This window comes from Narcine bancroftii, chromosome 3 (genome assembly GCF_036971445.1).
Source record: "Narcine bancroftii isolate sNarBan1 chromosome 3, sNarBan1.hap1, whole genome shotgun sequence".
In the NCBI taxonomy this organism is placed as follows: Eukaryota; Metazoa; Chordata; class Chondrichthyes; order Torpediniformes; family Narcinidae; genus Narcine; species Narcine bancroftii.
The window spans coordinates 213,726,401-213,744,339 of NC_091471.1; the positions used below are offsets into that span (position 1 = coordinate 213,726,401).

General features: G+C 38.2%; 2 protein-coding genes across 16 annotated transcripts in view; one reads left to right on the forward strand and one right to left on the reverse strand.

Annotated features, from left to right (window-relative positions):
- Window positions 1–17,939, reverse strand: part of LOC138758107 (calcium/calmodulin-dependent protein kinase type II subunit delta) — a 461,931-nt gene that overhangs the window by 359,349 nt on the left and 84,643 nt on the right. The window lies entirely within an intron of this gene.
- The window catches only part of LOC138758108 (uncharacterized), a 69,852-nt gene that overhangs the window by 48,061 nt on the left and 3,852 nt on the right, over window positions 1–17,939 (forward strand). The gene's annotated exons all lie outside the window — the stretch shown is intronic.

Genomic DNA, 17,939 nt, shown 5'->3' on the forward strand with positions numbered 1-17,939 from the left:
GTCCTTGAAGTGTCTGCTACTGTTCGACTTGTGTAAAAATGGATGGGGCAAGAACAGATGAGATGTTCTGGCTCCTTTTTGTTGGGTCTGAGAATTGTAAACTATCCTTTGTTCCAAGATGTTTTACAACCTTGTATGATACAAGGCCGCCAGCTACGGTGGCAAGGGGGGGGGGGGGGTCTGCTTGGCTTACATGCAAGGTTCTACCGGAGATCCTACGAGACAGCTTCAAGTGTGACAGCAGTAATAGGGCTCTTCCAGGTAGCAACTCTCTAATAAAGAGTTAACAAATAGATTTCTGTGTGCTGCAGCTGTTTACATCAGGAGCAATGAAAACCAGACCCACACTCCAGAACTTTGGCCAGAATTTTCATATTCACATTTAAGAAATTGGCCTGTAGGAGGAGCACTCCTCTGGATATTTACCTTTCTTTGGTGTGAGTGAAATACATGACTCGCTGAATGATACCAGTAATTTACTGTGTTTAAATGAGTCAGAAACTATAAGGTTGAAACAATTGAGAGAATTTTTTTTTAAACTCAGTTCCTGGCGACTTTCCTACTTGTAATAAAGATTCTAACTTTAAAATACTCAATGTATGCAATAATAGCTCAAGACACATCTAGATAGTAAACATATACATTACATACATATTGTCAACAGTTGCATCCCTAATTCTTGTGGTCAAATTTATAATAGAAACTGGTTGATAGAGTAATACACTGTAGAAGTAGTTCAACACAATTTATAACAATGTTGTATATTAAAAAGGTTGTAATCTTCACACCGGAATTTGTAAAGAAAATAAGCATGCACTAGGTCTACTTATTTCACAATCTCAATGTGGAGATTTTAAGTTAATTGGTGTATTTTGGGGGCACGGGTTTGTGGGCTGGAAAGGACTGATACTGGGCTTGTATCTGTGTTTTCATCCCAAATTCATACATCATGTCATAAGGTTAATTAGTATTCTTCAATTTGCAGTGTAATATGTATGGAAGACAGTTCAATTAAATATTCAAATCCAAGATTTGAGATTCAATTTATTGTCATGCAATAAAAAGTGTCACAAAACATGAAATTGGTTTGTCTGCTGTAAGGCAGACAAATTCGCCATTGGCAGAAATTGCCTGAAACACCTCTTATAGTTAGAGAAAGAGAAGCAAAAGTGAGATCCCCGGAGTCACCATAAATTTGCCTCCAGCTCTTCCGCAGCCATACAGAGTTCAGTCCAAACCATTGGCAACCCAAGCTCTAGATCGAACCTCCAATATGATTAGGAACTCTTCAGCGCCCTCTGGATCCCAGTTCCGATACCTGGCACCCCATCAGCAGTTTCGAGCCAATCTCCAGAAGTCTACGGTCTGGTACGAGTCCCTTGACTACAGTCTCCAGCAGCCCACAGCCTCCATAGGTTCCTCACCTCGAATTTCCAACAGCCAAACAGTGTAGGAACACTTTTTGAATTACTTTTATAATCTTTGATTTGTTATGAAAGTAGAACTGTTGACTAATGAGGTGATTTTTCACACCGATAAGAATTCAGTCTTTTTTTGGCCAAACAGCTTCTTTCTTGGTAGTGGGTTTAGATTTTCTTTTTTCCCTAAAAAAAAATCAATACAATCTGTTTGATTAAAATGTGGGGTACCTCGATGAAATTATATGATTTAATTATGTATTATATGATGTAATCTCTTTTTGACTTTTAACATATATTCTCTATTTTTGGATATGAAATTTAAATATTAATAAAAATATTGCAAAAGCAAAGCATCTCTAACACCCCACTGCCTATGGGGTTCCTTCAGCCATAGAACTCCTCATTGGTCCACTGCTATGGTCACTGTCCCATGGGTCATCTCCTCTGCTTCTCCTTCTCGGATGGAGATTTGTCTCCCCATTTTCTGGTGCCCTTTGCCAGTCCTCCACTTCCCCAGAGTCTGTAACCTCTCTTGGTCGCTGCCAATCATAGGTGCCACTATTTTGGATCCAGGCCTTGCGATCGTGATATTTTTAATAAGACTACCGTTGGCTCCTTTAATGGGCTATTCAAAGCCTGTACGAAGCTGATAGCAGTCAGACTGGGTGGTCCAACCCCAAAAGAGCTCCCTGTTCTCACTGGGTCCGCACCAGCACTGAGTTACAGCAACTCTGCCATATTTTTCCCCCACTGGGGAACCAGCGAGAAATTACAAGTAAATTTCCTTTAGGATTGATAAACATTTTGCAGAGGAAAGGCACAAAAAATCATGTGATTGTGATGGGGTTAGGATAGTCGATTTGTTTGCTTTTTGTAAAGATGTAATAAAATGCTGGATGGAATGACCTGAAAACAGCACTACATATCACATCACTGAAGGCTCTGGAAGATGACATGGCATGAAGAGATGGACTACCAACAAGAGTAGATTTCAGGAGCTGGTGCTATATTGCAGAGATTGATCAGGGCTGGTAACTCCAAGATTTTAAATGCAAGTCACCAAGGACAGGGAGCCAATCTAGGTCAGCAAGTCAAGAGGGCTTCCTGCAGGTTTGAACAAAGGCAGTAGAGTTTGGTCGATTTGAAGTTTACAAAGGGTGCAGGTCACAGAAAACATTTGTGTTTACATACATCAACAATGTGGATAAGGGCTTCAGTGGAGGTGGATAAAAGCAGGCTTTTCAAAAATTTTACAAAGTTTGAGCTCAGCTTAGGACACTCCCCACATTAGCCAGAGCCAGAATTGGCCTACAGAGGGAAAATAACTTGATGGCAAGGGAGCAAAGTTTCTTCCAGGGCCAAAAATGTGTAGCTCTACTCATCCTCTATTTCCAATTGTCATGTACAGGAATATCCCGCTTTACGAATTATGAAAATTTGCTTTTTACAAAGAAAGCTGTGTTCGTTTTTACTAAAGGAATTAAATGGGGAATGGGTTTTTGCTTTTACGAAAATAGCCTCCATTATGGGTCTTCACTTTACGCCATTTTGGCTTACGGAAGGTTTCATAGAAATGCTCGAGTTTCATAAAGCAGGGTATCCCTGTATCTCTGTCAACATGAGAATTAGCAGCTGCCATTCAACTGGAAAATGCCTTGTCTACAGATAAAGTGATCAAAAGAGTGTCTAAAGGTACAAGGATGTACCCTGGAGTAAATTAGGGCAGTTTATTCTGAACATGTTGCAACCATGTAAATTCAGTCTTATTGTCTAAAAGAAGCAGTGAAGGATGATGAAGTTATCAAGTATGTGTGCAGAAACTACAAATGCATTTGTTATAAGCAGCAAATACATTACTGATAATTGGCAGGTTGACAAGGGTTAAACTTGAACAAAATTCAAAGCACAAACATTTTAAATACTACTGACAACAAAAATCATGAAATTCAATGCCACCAAATCCATTCCTTAGTTCAAAGCATTAAAATTAATTTATATTTAACATCTGAATTTTTGCAACCATCTTCCAGAGCGAAACCGCTCATCTAGAAGATTGCAATCTTGACATGGCAGAAGAACCTATAGAAGCAATACGCGATGAGACTTGAAAAAGCACGATGGTATGCCAAATTAGAAAGGACAACACTACTGTGATTGCCATTATAATCGGGTGACCACAGTAGAAATTGTGAACATTGGAATAGTCATCTGGAATAGTAAGATCACAACTGGTACAAAATATACCTGTAGCTGCCAGCATTTGTCACACTCGATGGAAGACGACAATTTGTGTAGCACAAGAAGCAAAAACTTAACGTGTAGTTTTAAATCTCAGCATCAATTTTTTTTATACAAACACAGTCACTGGTGGATATATAATGAAGAATGAGAACAATTAGATTGATATATAACGGAGTACAAGGACCATAATTTTCAACTTAAATTTTGTGAAGTCATATCATCATCACAAACATCCACTTGAGGGCCACTTTAAATGACTTTACATTTTCTGGTGCAAAAATAAGTCATTTATAAACTGCAGCACAGAGATGTTCTTTCAGACATGCATTACTGATGGCAAATACCATTTTTTTCCCTGCCCTTTAAATATTTTATTCTCATTTGAATCAAGGAAATAAATGACATCATTTGAAACAGAATGTGCATGAATTGTTTGCTTTTAGAAATGTGTGTCATATAACTGCCAAGTCTTGGGTTCAAGAGGTGACTAAGAATCTAAAATGCACTTGGATTTTGCATTTGGAGATCAAGTCATGAATCATAATGTGCCAAAGCCAATTCCTCAGCAGATCGCTCCACAGAAACAAAAACAGAACCCCACACACAATAGACTTAACATGTACATTATTTTGTAATTGCTTGTTTTTGGAAAATAGCTCATCATCCTCTGCTTTGTGAGAAAACCAATAACTGCTTCCTTCACATACTACCTAAAACAAACCCATGGACCACCAGTTGGGGTGGGGCCGGGGGGAAGGGGGGAGCTTAATCACATCCCCAAACCAGATAGGATTTGTTTTGTTCCAATCAGGAGTAAAATAGGGAATTTGTTTCATCAATTTCACAGCCTTTTTTTTTTACAAACTATTTGTTTACAATGTGAGCAATATTCATTTTCCCTGAGGGCCACCAATAACAAACAGGTTAATAAATACTGATCAAAACCATCTGGGTCCAGAAATTTAAACCTGTATTTCAAATAAATAATTAATGTTGAATAACTTGAAACTCAGAAGGCAGCACCAATCTTCACCCTGGGAACCCACAAGCTGGAGTGCTGGCCCCTCCAACTTCCACAAAACTGCTACTTCCGATGCGCATATTCACCCTGGTCCCGACCACCTCCATTATAGATTCCCTGCTCACTCCATTGACTTCTCCAATACTGTGGATGCACCACTGCTGGATCCCTTCCTTTCCTAGTCCCTCACAACTCTCCCACCTCCTAACCCCCACTGCTCCTCTGAGCTCCCCCTTCCCCCCAAAAAATCTTCCATTACCTGTGGAACCTCACGCCTCCCCCTTATCTGCCCCACCCCAAACCTCCGCAGCCCCCTTCTCTACCCCACCCCTCCCTAACCATTACCCCGACCTTTCGAATCATCCTCCTCACTTCTATATCCACCTTAACCCTTCCCTTATCCCATTCTCCCCTCTAACATCCTCCTCCCCACTGACTTCTAAGCTGTCAGGTCTTTACTGTCTCCTCACACCTTTCCTCTCTGAGGCAGAATTATGCCCTCAGTAAAAGTCTCGCCTTCCTTCCTCTTTGTCCGCACACACGCCACGATGCTGAACTCTTCTTCCATCATCTTGGACTCAGTGCTGTCTTCTTCAACCAGGAATCTCCACCACACCAAGACCCCTTCTCCCACCTAAAGCTTTCTTTCTTTTTTTGGACACCTCTGCCTGCTCTGCATCCTTTTATTTCCAACTGCCACAGAGACATTAACCACCTCAACTTCACCACTCCACTCAATTAATCTCACCCCTTCTAAATGGACTGTCCTCCACTCTACGCACCAATCCCAACTATTAAATCTGCAGACAAGGGTGGCGCTGTGGTAGTAACCGAGGCCAACTGACAACTCCCAGACACCTCCTTTTACTTCCTTCTTGATCAGGCCACCATCTCACACACCATTACCAACTTCATCACTTCCAGTCATCTCCCTCCAACAACCTCCAACCTTTGATTCCCAACCCTGCACTACCTGGTTCTATCTCCTACCCAAGATCCACAAACCCAATTGTCCTAGCAGACCCACTGTTTTTGCATGCTCCTGCCCCACCAAACTGATATTATGTCGTGACTCCATTTTATCCCCTTTGCTTCAGTTCCTCACACATCTCGCACTTCAACTTCCAGTTCCCTGGTCGGGTCATCTCATTTTCACTATCTATCTCAAATCTCCACAGCCCTCCATTCTCCCATACTGAAGCGATCAAAGCCTTCCATTTCTTTCTCCATAACAGACTGAACCAGTCCCCTTCCTCCGCCGCACTCCTATGCCTGGCAGAACTTGTTTTATCCTCAATAGCTTTTCCTTTGACATTCCACTTTCTCCAGGTCAAAGTGGAAGCCTTGGGTACATGCACTTATCCCAGCTATGCCTGTCTTTTTGTCACCAACATCAAGCAATTTATGCTACAAACCTACTCTGGTAAGGCTCTTCAAATCTTCCTCCACTACATTGATAACTACATTGGCACTGCCTTTTGCACTCATGATGAACTTATTAACTTTATCCTCGCTCCTGCTAACTTTCACCCTGACCTCAAAAATCACATAGTCTATCCCTGGCAACCCTCTCCACTTCTCAATCTCTCTGACTCATCTTCAGAGACAAACCCACCAACTTCCACAGTTATCTTGACTATATCTCTTCATACCCAGTCTCATACAAAGATTGCATTTCTTTCTCTCAATTCCTTCATCTCTGTTACATTTGCTCCCGGGATGAAGTCATCCATTGCAGAACATCTGAGATGTCCTCCTTAAAAAAACATGGCTTCTCCTCTACCACCATCAACTTGGCCCTTACTCTTAACTCTTCTATTTCTCACACAACTGCCCTGGCCCCCTCCACCCTGAGATGCAACAAGGATAGGATTCTCCTTGACCCTCTGACCACAGCACCAGCCTCCGCATCCAATATCCTCCACAATTTCCTAAACCTACAATGGGATTGCATCATCATATACATCTTCCTCTCTCCTTTGTCCCTGTCGTGCTCCCTCATCTACTCATCACTTCCCACTCAATGCCCACAGGGCACCTAGCCCTGTGACTGCATGAAATGCTGCACTTGCACCCACACCTCCTCTCCCACCACTTTTCAGGGACTAAATAACCATTCCAAGTGAAGCATTTGTGAATCTGTCAGGGTCCTTTACTGCACTGGCCTCCCCTACATCGGGGAAACTGGACGCAGATTAGGAGATCTCTTTGTTGAGCACCTTCAGTCTGCAACAATAGCAAGGACCTCCCAGAGCCCAATCATTTCAATTTCACACAACATTGGCCACACCGGCATGTTGGCTATGCCCGACTCCACTGCCAAACTGAAGCCACCCACAAATTGGAGGAACAATACCTTATATTCAGTCTTGTATGTATTCAACCAGGCGGCATTCACATAGACTTCTCCAATTTCTGTAATGCCCCCCACCTGTGTCCCACTCTTTCCCTATCTCTTTCCTTCAGCAACCCACCCCTTCCCTTCCTTCTTCTATCAGAGAGCTTCCCTTGGCCCTCTTCCCCATTCACTTCTTAGCACTTTTCTCTTCTACCCTCCCTTCTGTACCCACTTTTACCTGCTACCTCTTAACTGTTAGCCTATATTCCTTTTCCCTGTCCCTCCCTCCTCTGTCTTTTTTTTTTTTAAATTTGGGTGCCTGCCTGTTCTTCCATATACCTGAAGGGTCTTGGCCCAAAACAAAGCATAACAATTTGGAAATGTACTTCTAAAAATGAATTGGTCAAAACACTAACCAGAAACACGAAGAGAGAGAAGTAGAAAAAAGGAAAGGATTTTACTTGTTCACTGCATTAGGTCTGAAACAACAACAGCATAAAGAGCTTGGTTCACGCAACTGCCTGTCAGGATTGTAAAAGTGGTATACACGGTAGGATGGAAGGACAGAGAGAAATAAAATGGCACATTGACATTTGCTTTAAATTCCTTACCCAGACCTGACAGCATCTGGTGTATTCTGTGACTTGCAAGATTAACTATCTATCATAGCAGAATGCAATAAAGGCTTCTTGAAAAATCACAATTTTATACAATTTATCATAGATTAAAATCTACCTCGCTGCATTTTCCTATGCCAGTCCAGTGATGGTGAACATTGAGAAGTTCACTAATTGAAGAGAGAATAAGCTGCTGTCAGATTAATAAGCCATTTGGAGAAACAACTCTTTGAAAGCATGCTCTCATAAAATGCACAGCATTTTCATTACGTTTAATTTTTTTTGGGTCTCACATAGCTCTAGACTAGTTTTGAACAGCTACACAAGTAACCCATCAAGCAGTTAATAATATAATCTTGCAAGACCAAATCTCTAGAAATGATCATTAACATTTTAGGGTTAAACAAGCAAGTCTGTAGATGCTGCTCGAGTGTAATACTCAAAAGTGCTGGAGAAATTCAGCAAAGCACACAGATTCTGTAAGAAATAATGGGTAACCAATGATTCAGGCCTGCGCCCTTCCTCAAGGTAAGAAAAAAAGATGAGCAGGTGAGAGGAGGTGGAAAGGAAAGAAGAGTTGAGGAGGAAGAAAGCAGGAGGAGCACAGGCTAAGAGGTCATGGGTGGACATAGGTGGGAGGTAAAAAGAGAAAAAACTGAAGTGATGGGGGAATGTTAGCTATCTAATAGAAGAGAAGGGGTGGGAAGAAAACAGAGGGACAGGAAAAGAAAGAAACTGAAGGGAGGGATGTTAACAGAAATTGAAGGTCATTGTTTATGCCATCTGGTTGGAGAGTATCCAGACGCAAAAGATGTACACCATTTTGGTCTACTTGGGATAGTTGGACCTGTTCCCATCTGTGCAGCCAAGGAAGCTATTTTCATCAGTACCACCCACAGGCAAGATAACCAGATGACAAGAGGAGATCAAATGTGACTTATTTATTCCAGGAGGATAGCAAAGGTCAGAGTAATTCCAGTCTAATGAGCCTTACACTAGACAAAGAATATTTTATCAATAATTTCTCAGGAAAGATTTATTTACCATTGGACATACAGGATTTAATTAGGGTTTGTCAGCATGTCTTTGTTCATACAAAATCCTGTCTCTCTAATCTGATTTTGTTTGAGGAGTTAACCAAGTCCATTGATGAGGGCATTGCAGCAGATGCTGTCTACTTTAGTAAGACCAATGTGAAGGTCCTGCATAATAGCCTGGTCCATGGAATCCAAGGCAAGCTAACAAATTAGATCCAAAACTTCCTGCAGGCTACGAGCTGAACAGTATCCTGTAACCAAGAAAATCCATACGGTTACATTTTTTAAAATTATATTTGATTGTATACTTGCAATTAGTATGTACTGTGTACTGTTTGTGTAAGTGTACTCCAGAGAAACATTGTTTTGTCTGTTGAATATGTACAGATGATAATAAACTGGAACCTAAAGAAAAAGTGGTGGTGGAAAGTTGTTTTGGGATGATGGGGATCTAATGCTAAGAATCCTGATGCTTAATGATACATTAATAACTTAATGTACATAAATAACAAGCTTGCAAATCACATGAAAATTTGTGGTGTTGTAGATAGTAAAGAGGATGGTCTTGGACTACAACATATTGATCAGCTGAAAATTTGGCAGTAATCCTGACAATAATTGTGTATTTTGGTAAGTCAAATAAAGGTAGCACAGATACAGTAAAGGGTAATGTCACAAGGATGAAGAGATAAATCTTTGGTTACAAGTCCATTGCACTAGAAAATGGCATCAGAAAATGGGGAGACCACCTCCTGTTTGAGAAGGAGAAGCAGAACCCACACAGCCTGCAGGCTGCTGGTGACCGAGTCAAGGGACTCATACCAGGCTGTGGACCCACTGGAGACTGGCTGAAGGGGTACCAGGAATCGAAACTGGGATGTGAGAGGGTTCTGAGGACTTTGTGATTGTTTCAGAGGTTTGGATCTGGAGTTCAGATTGCAATGGTTTGGACTGAAGGCTGCGTGGCTGCAGAGGCCATAAGGGGTGCTGGGCAATTTGTAACGATGATGAAACTTTGTCTGCCTTAAGGTTGACTAATCTTGTAATATCACATTTCTGTTTTATTACAAGGCAATAAAATAATTTTGAATCCCTGAAAGTAGTAGCATAGAGTGGTGAAGAATGCATATGCCTTCATCATTCATAGTACTGAATGCAAGAGCAGGACATCATGTTATAACCTTACAAATCATTGGTTAGGCCACAGATGCAGTATTGCGTACAATTATAATCACTATACATTTGTAAGGATTTGAATGCTCCAGAGAATACAGAGAGGATTCACCAAGATGGAGTCTGGATTGAAGCATTTCAGTTATTCATGGACAGGAAGACTTTAAAGATTGAGGCAGGTAGCCAGCAAGGTAACAGTGCCCAAAACAAGAGGACATCAGTAAAAAGGAGAGAATTAGGAAATTTAAACAGAATCCAAGGGAAAATTACATTCTACATGAAGTGGCTGGAACTTGGAACAGTGCCTGAAGAGACAGGTATTCACAAAATACATGTGGAGAAGTAGGCCTATCGAATCTGCTTCACCACTGTAATCATGAGCTGATCCATCCTCCCACTCAGCACCAATCCCCGGCTTTCTCCCCATAAGCCTTGACACGCTGACTGATCAAATACCTGTCATTCTCTGCCCTAAATACTCCAAACGGCCTCGCTTCCACAGTTATGACAACAAGTTCCATACTCACCACCCTCTGACTAAAGAAATTTGTTTTACCCACTCTTTTTTTCCCCCACTCGTAGACTATCTTTGATATTACTTACTAACCTCCTTTCATCATTAATCTTGTCCTTCCTAATTACCTTAGTTGTCCTCTCCAAGTTTTCTATCTTACCACTTACTTTTGCTTCCTAGTTTGCCCTCTTTTCCTTTGGCTTTAACTTTCCTCGTCAGTCACAATTGTCTCATTTTTCCGTTCACAAACTTCTTTCCTTTTGGTATACACCTGTCCTGCATTTTCCTCATTTCTCACAAACTCCACCCATTGCCGATCTGCTGACTTCCCCATGTGTGTGCTTTTCTAATCAACTTCATCCCAGTTCCTTTCTTATTCAACTGTAATACCAATATATTGGACTTTAGCCTCTCCTTTTCAAATTTCAAAGTGAACTCAATCATAGTGATCGCTGTCTCCTGAGGGTTCCTTTACTTGAAACCTCTAATCACCTCTGGTGATTACAAAGCATCCAATCCAGAATAGCCGATCTACTGGTAGGCTCATGAACAAGATGCTCCAAGGGGCGTGGCGTGATGGTGTGGGAGGGAGATGAAGGAAGACACCATTCCTGGCAGAATTAAAACCCAATTTTTCAAAAAGAATTTTTTGAAAAACAACATCAGTATCTTTTTGAATTGCTGCCAATGCTAATATGAGAAAAAACTAGACTTCAGACAGTGAAGAAAACAACTTCTAAATGAGCAACAAATACAGAAGATTTAGGGTCTACCTTGAAAAGGAGCCTGGAGTCTATTCCTCATCCTTCAAGATCATCACAAGAAGTCCTGGCCAAGATCCCGGTAACACCAGCACAACCTCCCCAGGGAATGGAAGAAGATGGTGCTAGAGTTCAGAAACAGTAGCTCCAGCCTCCCAAGCAGGATCAATCGCATATGTGCAGAGCTGGGGGGGGGGGGAAATATTTTAACCCTCATGGACGAATCGAACAGCCATCTACATCGACAGAGGAGGAGGAGGAGGAGGAGGAAGAAATAGTCAGGACGGGAGGAAGATACTCAACCAGTAACAGAGGAGGAGGAAACTATTGTATCAAGGTAGGCCTTCATCTTATTATGCTGAAGTTAAACCTGGACCATCTGTTGAGACTTCTGTAGTTCCTCATTATGTGAATCCAGCAAGTCAATTTGATGCTAAAATTTACTACTATGAAAGAAGAAATGCTTACCATTAAAACAGTGGATAAAATGCAGATTAAAAGAGAATTGAGTAAGATTTTAAAGATTGTCACGATGATGTAGAGCAACATAAAGAAACGGTTGGCAAAGTTGAAGACTCTTACTGCGTGGGAAGTTCAAAGAAATTATTTATTTTAAAAAATTGATGTTTTGGAAAATCAAAGCCAGAGAAATAATGTGAAAATTATAGGCTTGCCTGAAGATTTAAGGCTCAGATCCAGTACAGTTTTTTTTTTCCAGAAATTGATTCCTGAAGTTTTGGGAAAGGAATACTTTCCGAATGGTTTAGAATTGGCTTCAGCTCATAGAGCTATCTGGAAGAATCCTTTTCCTGGTCAACCACCATGCTCTATTTTGATAAGGTGTTTGCATTATCAAGATATCGAGACGATTTTGGGAGTTGCAGTGCAAAATGTGAGAAAACATCAGACCCTCTTGTTGGTTGGGAATAATACAGTATTCTTTTATGCTGATCTGAGTCAAACTATTATTAAACATGATGAAGAGTTTAATCCTGCTAAAGCTGTGTTATGGAAAAAGGGATATAAATTCACTTTCAGATACCCAGCTATACAAGAATTTTTTTAAATGGAGAATTTCAATCGCAATTCTTTACTGATGAGGATGATGCTCTGCTATTTGTCGATTCATTGCCTGATAAATGACAAGAGATCTTGACTCTTATCGACTCAAGAAAAGAGTAAAAATGGTGTAAAGGTGGAATGCCATGAACAGATGGAAATTGATATTGATGATGATCAAGTTAATAGAGATGGAGGCAGCTTATCATACTTGATATATTGAAAGTTGTTGGGGTGTTTTTATATAAATAGATCAGATTGTTCTGTTAGGTGGATTTGTCTATTTCTCCTTACGAAGTTATTGGCCACTTCGTGGCATTGGTCGCATCCTGTAAAATGGAAGGGGGGGGGGTAATAGTGTTTAACAGTTTTTTTCCTTTGTTTTTTTTCTTGGGGGGGGGGTTTGTTCTTTTCTTTATTGGAGAGACGTATTTTGTTTTGAAGAATAACCATTGATCGGAGTCCCACTATTGTGGGCGGGAATTAGACGTTTATAATACTAAATATATTAATGGCTAATTTAAATTTTGTGATATTTAATGTTAATGGGTTCAATAATCAGATTAAGAGAAAGAGGGTTTTGGCTTGTATAAATAAATTATGGTAGATATTGCACTTTTACAAGAGACTCATTTGACAAAAAGTAACCATCAAAAGTTAAAGAGATTGGGTTAATCAGGTTATAACTTTTAATTCAAAAGTGAGAGGTGTTGCTATTTTGATTAATGAGAAGTTGCCTTTTAAATTAGAATCAGTTATTAATGATTCAGCAAGTAGATTTTTTCCAGTAAATTGTCAAATTTATTTAGAATTTTGGACTTAAGTGAATATTTATGCTCCAAATGTTGTTGATGAGAATTTATTTAAGATTATTTTCTTAATTTGATGCAGGAATATGAAAATGTAATGGTTGGTGGAGATTTTAATTGTTGTTTGTATCCAATATTAGACAAATATTCAAAAATGGTAACTAGAACTAAAATGGCAAATTGTAGCAGGCGCACAGAGCGGTATTGCGAACTGCCACCATCAGTTCAGACTTACCTGACACATCACGGGCTAGCAGTGCTGGGCACCAAAGTACAGCGAGTGGATCAGATGAAGCCACTGCCTAAAGGCGTGGGGCACTAATGGCTCATGGCTTTAACCTGCTGGTCCTGTGGATGTTTCATCAACAGGCAGGGAATAAAAGGTCTGTGTATGTCTGCAATAAACCAGTCTTGAGTTGACTACCTTTGTGTGTGTTTGCCTTTATTTAGTAGCATCTACCATAGTAGCCGCTACAAAATTGAATGTTATTATTAATGAAAGAAATGAATTTAGTTGATATTTGGAGAAGATTAAATACTAAAGAGAGGGATTATTCATTTTATTCTTCTCAATATGATTCTTATTCTAGAATAGATTTCTTTTTATTATCGGCTCAACTGCAGGGTCATATAACATCTGCTGAATATAAGAGCAGGATATTGTCAGATCAATCTCTATTGATAATATCAAGTACATGTTCTGAAAAAAATAAATGCTACATATTGATGGAGATTTAATTCTTCATTGTTGAGAAATGTTGAGTTGTAACTTCATAAGAGATCAAATACAGCAATATTTGATAATAAATGTTGACTCAGTTGACAGTAAATTTATTTGTGGGATGCTTTAAAGGCATATTTAAGAGGTCAAATTATTTGTTTCTTGACTAAAATTAAGAAACAGTATTCCAGGGAAGTTGAAAAATTAGAGAAGGAGATAGAGAATTTAGAGAAAGAAGTGCAGAAGAAATTGACAGAGAATAACAGGATACAATTAATTAATTAAAAATGCATTATAACTCATTGCAAACTTACAAAACAGAGAAATTGTTGCAAAGAACGAGACAAAAATATTATGAATTAGTGGAGAGAGCCGTAAAGTATTGGCTTTGCAATTAAAATAGGTTTCTAGAACAATCAATGCTATTAGGAAAGGTTCATTATATTACATATAAAACTCCTTAAAAGCTTCATCTCTATCTTGAGATTTAAGAAATTGTATACATCTGAAGTTGAAAATGATGATGCTAAAATTGATGATTTTTTTTAAGCTCAACTTCAGTTACCCTTTCTGAATAATCAAGAACATGGGGAATTGGATTTTCTGTTCACATTTAGAAAGATTATAGAAGCAGTTAAATCTATGCCAAATAGTAAATCTCCTGAAGATGGATTTACATTGAAATTTTATAAAAAATTTTAAGATTTATTAATGCTCCTTTTTTTGTTTGATTACAAATCTTAAACTGTGGAGCACAGGGGTAAAAGGCATCTTTGTCCCAAACATTATGGAGGGGAGTGCAAGACAAATTCTTTGCAGACAAAATTAAAAATGAAATTAATTGGAAACCAATAATTCAAAATGGCAATACAAAATAGAAAATTAAGGATAAAGTATACAAATTCCCCTTTTGATGAATGTTTTGAAACAAGCAATGGAGGTTTATTCTTTACTGGATTCCTTCTCTAATTTTATTATAACAGTTATACCCAAGAAAGATAGAGATCTGTTATAAACTGAATCCTATAGACCCATTTCTTTATTAAATGTTAATTATAAAATTGTTGCTAAAGTTTTAGCAAACAGGTTTGTTAACTATCTAACAAAGTTAATTCATTTAGATCAGGCTGGATTTATTAAGAATAGTTATTCTGCAGATATTTCAAAATTAATTAGTTTAATTAATATTCATCAGAAGAAATCCAACTTGTCAATGGTTTTATCATTATATGCCGAAAAGGCATTCAGCAGGTTGGAATGGTTTTAAATTTAAAGTTCTGGAAAAATTTAGGTTTGGACCAATCTTTATTAGTTGGATTAAATCTTTATATAAAAATCCTTCAGCTAGAGTGGCGACAAATGGCCAAGAATCATCTTTTTTTTTATTAGCAAGATCTACTGGACAAGGCTGCCCTTTGTCCCTGGCTTGAATTGTATTAGCTATTGAACATTTACCATAACTGATAAGACAGGACCGTAGTATTAAGGGTATTAGAGTTAATTCTGAAGATTTTAAGATTAATTTATTTGCTGATGACATTTTGATTTACTTAATAGATCCACAAAATTCATTAAAATTATATTAGAGATTGAAACAATATGGACAAATATCAGGTTATAAGATTATTTGTGATAAAAGTGAGATTTTGACATTAGTTGTTGGTGATTATACTCATGGTATGAAAATTGTTCAATTTAAATGGTCAGATCAAATCAAATATTTAGGTATTAAAAAAGATAATCAGTTAGATCATTTATTTCAACTCAACTATTTACTTCTATTTAATAAAATTAAAGAGGATTTAAATAGATGGAAAGATTTACCTATAACATTAATAAGTAAGGTTAAATTGAATTAAGATTAATGTTTTTTCCTAGAATTCTGTATATTTTTCAATCTATTCCCTGCAAGGTTCCTTTAATTTTTTTTTAATTAAAGATTTAAACTTTATAATAAGAAAGTTCATGTGGAGAGGTAAAATGGCAAGGGTTTCTTTAAAAATTAACTTGGAAATGTGAACTGGGAAGTTTGCAGCTTCCAAATTTTCAAAATTATTATAAAGCATCACAAATGAGGTTTGTTTGATTGGATAATTCGTTAATATAGAATTATATTAGTGAGAAAAATATGATGCAATTTAATAATAAATGGAATACTAAGTTATTAATTATTAATAATGGCCCACCAATTTTGAAGACATTTAATTGAATTATGGAATAAAATAAATGATGAGATAGGTACCCAGGGGAAAATTTCAGCAAAAACACCTCTATATCTTTTACTCTTAATAATCAGTTTTTGAAAATATGGAGTCAGAAAGGAATTTAAACAGTACTCGATTGTCATGAGGCTGGTTATTTTATTTATATTCAGAGAATGAAATAAAAATATGAAATTCCAAATAATATTCTTTCATGTTATTATCAAGTTAAGGCATTGCTATTGGATAATTTTGGGCATATTTTGAGATTACCAAGACAATCAAGTTTTGAAACTTTACGTACAGAAGGTGGTAAAAGGAAATTTATTTCTGATATGTATAAATTGTTACAAAGTAAAATGCCTAAATTAGATATTCATAAATTGGGATTGAAATGGAAGAGGATTTGGGAATGACAATCGATCATGATAATTGGAGATTTATTTGTAAGGATAGTATGTCTAAGATTATTAATGTTCAATATAGGTTAGTTCATTATAATTTTTTTGCATCAATTGTACTCAACTCAAATTAAAGAAATATAATTTAAGTTCTTCAGATTTATGTTTTGTATTGAAGAAGTAAGCTCATTTTTACATTCGACTTGGTTACCTGATAAGGTTAAACTTTTTTGGAGTTGGCTTAAGGAATTTTTAGAGTAAATTTTAAAGATTAAATTACCAATGGACCCAACCAGCAAACTTCTTCGTCACAAGGCCAGACCTGACTTATCTTTGGCAGGTCATCTCTATCAAAAGAATCCAAAACTGTATACATGTTATTGAGGGGAATGGCCACAGGGGAAGGCTGCACTGACTGCCTGTTCCCTTTCTCACTCCTGTCAGTCACCAGCTACCTTCTTCCTGCATTCTAGGTGTCACTGCTTTCCTATACCTCCTGAATGATCCAGAGTTCATCAAGTTCCAGTTCCCTTGCATAGTTTATAAGAGCTGTAGCTAGATAAATATGTCACAGATGAAGTTGGCAGGGATATTGCTGGCTTCCCTGACTATCCAAATACTGCAAGATGAGCATATCCCTGCCCTGGCTACCATACTTTCAAATTCAAATAACATCATTTGAATTCAGCAATTAATTTAACTGAACTGCAAAATAAGCAGACTGTTCATTTGCCCAGAAACATTTTATGTTAAACATAAAAGTAGGCTTTATCCCATACAGTTTTTATGCACCATTCAAGCATGCAACTGGGAATTTTGGTGGGTGAAGCATTTCCTTCAAGTCATTACTTGAATTCTAGCCTCTTAAATCTCAACAAGTGTTATTACCATTACTGATGGTGGAGAGGTAGCAGCTGTTCCTGAACCTGAACCTGGTGGTGCGAGTCTTGAGGCACCTAGACCTCTCTCCTGATGGCAGCAGCAAGAACAGAACATGTGCTACATGGCGGGTGGTGTGGATCTTTGATGATTGCTGCTGCTCTCCAATGACAGCATTTCCCATATATGTTGTCAGTGGTGGGGAGGGTTTTGCCTAATGTCCTGGGCTGTGTCCACTACTTCTGGAAGGCTTTACACTCAGGGATATCAGTAAAAGTAAAAATGTTTTATGCACTAAGATCAAATTATTCAATTCCTGTTGAGTTCAAACATAAAATAACTTGGTTCATTCAGTCTTTGTTCCTGAATTTTGCAATTCCACTTGAAGTGTGATGTAGATAGCTAACTATAAGAGTCAGTCCTTGAATGATGCACTTTTTAAAAAAAATTAGAAAGTAAAACTTCCCATTGCACAACTGATTGATGGTAAACAAGGATTTGCTCCTTTGCATTGCCAACAATACAATCAGATCAAGTAAAACTGGGGTCACATTTTCAAGTTCACAATGGATGAGGGTGGTTGGAGGCTGGGAAAGAGGAAACTAGAAATCAGTCACTTTTTAAACAAAACCATTATATTAGCACGTAGCTTTCAATTTACCAGTCAACAAATGAGAGTGAATACAATAATGGAAGACAAAGTCTAACCCTGGAGAGGAAAAAAATAATAACTGTTAGAGTGCATG